The 2865-nt window shown below is 39.9% G+C and overlaps 1 pseudogene; it reads right to left on the bottom strand.

Annotated features, from left to right (window-relative positions):
- Positions 1-2447, bottom strand: part of LOC106315242 — an 8402-nt pseudogene extending 5955 nt beyond the window's left edge.
- Between the last annotated feature and the right edge of the window lie 418 nt (positions 2448-2865).

Here is a 2865-nt window from a genome sequence, read left to right as displayed (position 1 = left end):
TGGCTACAGTCTTTTCTAGAAGAGCTAGGCCATGACCAAGGGAAAAGTGTGTTATACTGTGATAGTAAAAGTGCCATCGATTTGGCAAAGAATCCGGTTTACCATGCTCGGACGAAGCACATACATCGTAGATATCATTTCATCAGATCAACGTTGGAAGATGAAATGTTGGTGCTTGAGAAGATCCCAGGAAGCAAGAATCCGGCAGACATGTTGACGAAGGTTGTGTCGTATGATAAGCTGAGGTTGTGTGCAACCTCAGTTGGTTTGTTGGTGTAACAAGCTGGGAAGACCTGCTACATTGATCAAGGTGTGAAGACAGATTGAAATCAGTCTTCAAGTGGGAGATTGTTAGTCAAAGAACATGTGAAAATGATGGTTGGTGAAATGTGGACATGGTGAAAACAAAGTCAAAAAGAATGGCTTGGTAATTTTGTCAACAACTACTTCTCACCAACCTCTCAAGCCATTCCTATAAATACATGATGTATCTTGTTGTTGCTATTCATCCCAAAAGAAAGAGAAAACAAGAGAAGAAGAGAGTGAACAAAAAAAAAAAAAAAATCTTTTTTGTGAGAAAATCTTTCTCTATAAGAAATTAAGTGTAATTTCTTGAGTGTATTTAAGGTCGGGTGTGAGTTGAGAGCTTGTAAAAATTTTCCGGGTTGATAATAAAAGATCTGTAGCAGGTCCGGAGACGTAGGCAACATAGGCCGAACTCCGTTAACAATTTTGTGTGCTCTTTTTCCGCTCCCATAAATTCTGGTTTACCGCAAAAAAAGACCTGTGAAATGGTCTTCAACCAAGAAGGACCCCTCTTCTAAACTTATTTTCTTCTCAATGATACTATTCAGCAACTCTTCTCCCCTTTTCGCTGCTGATTCGGCAGATTCCAACAGCATATCTAACTCAAATCTGTAGCAAGAAGAAGCAGGTAACCAACCAACAACGTACAAAAACTATCATCTATTTTATTGTAAAACGGTACCTGTCATCTTCACATTTAAACAAGCTTTCCTCATATTTGTTTCTCCGCATGTGCTTAGAAGAGTAGTCTTCACTTGCTGAATTGACAGAAACCCAGTGATCATTCAAGACAACAGCTTCTGATGTCTCTCTGTGGCGCACAGAAGGCAGTGGATACTGCAAATAAAAGATATGAGAGTGAGTAGAGTTAAAATGCCCATATATAGAACTCTGAAAAATCTTATTTATTACATCCCAAGGGAGGAGGCGGTAGCTAGGAGTGCAACGCACGCAATCAGACAGATCAAGCTCCTTTTCTTTGGCAGCCTCTGTTTCTTTTCATCCCCCTTCCTTGGCCTAGATAAATGTTCTTCATTGCTAAGTGAGTCTACGGCAAGTGTACATCCCAACAGTGTTAGTAATTATTCAAATGACGTAGACAAAAACCACATTCAGAGACAAGAAGAAGGTAAGAAAAATGCTCATAAAAGATGTTCACCGCTTACCTTTTAGATTGTTTTTCTCATAATGTGAAGCAGCAGGACCAGAGAAAGCTTCAGAACTCTCAGATTTCTTTGGAAAATGGTGCAAATTGCCTTGCTCTTCTGCTTCTCCATCGTCCAAAGCACGGTTTATCCTTTCTCTATCTTCCTTCTCCACTCGTTTCTCTTTATCGACGACATTAAGGTCAGAACGGTCAACACTATGATCATGGTCACCCGGGGAAGCAACATCCCTATCTGGTTGGCGATCCTGATGATGAAAAACGTATTGACATGACGTGACAACAATAGTAGAGGAAAAATGTAACCAAAGACTACCTTAGCTTGATGTTATTTACTAAAGCTGAGGAGGCTTGCTCAATTTTCTTCTCTGGTGGTACAGCTTCTTCTTCATCTTCATCATCATCATCATCAAGGGTTATTTCAAATCGCTTAGGCAAAAAGGTGTTAAACCCGAAAATGAGATTGTTATGCCCTTTGAACAACTCCTTCACTCGTGCAATCACGCCACGTAGATCGGTCCTGTAAATAAATGCAAGACGAAGAGCGTTTCCGAATGCCATCAGTTCAGGCTAAGAAACAATCAGATAGGAAAGCAAAAACGGTCTTACCTTTTTGCATCAAAGTCTTTCATAATCACAACGAACGTATCAATTTTGTCTCTTTGATCTTTAAACATCTGCTCAACATCCTTCATGTAGGACAACGCATCATCTTTTCCCACATCAGCTCCGACATATCTGTTAGTGTCATACAACAACAAGCTCTTCTCACTTCGTTACAATTTCATTTTTAAACCCTATATCTAAACCAACTTATCAAAAAAAGAAGAACATAAACCCTAAACTTTAAATCTCATGGCTATTAAGTTTAGATTTCCGAAAAAAGGAGAGCTCACGATTTGCCACGAGAGGAGGCCAGAGGACGTTTAAGTTGAGGGGCAGAGGCGTAAATATCATCATCCCTAATCCGCTTCATTGCTTGCTTGAAACACTTCGATTTACCCACACACCACTATTCACATGAACAAGAATTGCGATGACCTGAGAGTGAAATCACTACACACTTAAGCCAAGCTGCTTACGTCGGAAAATTGCCTCCTTCGACTCTGTTTCAGCGGCGGCAAATATTTTTCGTATTTTTTGGATGGGCTGAGTCAAGGCCCATGACAATATAAACCAACCGCCACTTACGAATCTTCTTTGGGCCAATGGGCCCAAGTATAAATCCTTTTATAAATTACTACTCATTAGGGTTTGCTTCTTATAACTCGTTGAAGACGATATTTAAAAGGAGAGGCGGATACCGCAGAGATGGATAGATCTACTGCTATCTTCTTCACAGGATCTTTAGTTTTTTTTTTTTTTTTTGGATTCTGAATGTTCTGAGGTCAGTT

This window comes from Brassica oleracea, chromosome C9 (assembly GCF_000695525.1).
Source record: "Brassica oleracea var. oleracea cultivar TO1000 chromosome C9, BOL, whole genome shotgun sequence".
NCBI lineage: Eukaryota > Viridiplantae > Streptophyta > Magnoliopsida > Brassicales > Brassicaceae > Brassica > Brassica oleracea.
The sequence above is the reverse complement of the archived record's forward strand: the minus strand, read 5'-3'. Positions and strand labels throughout refer to the sequence as shown.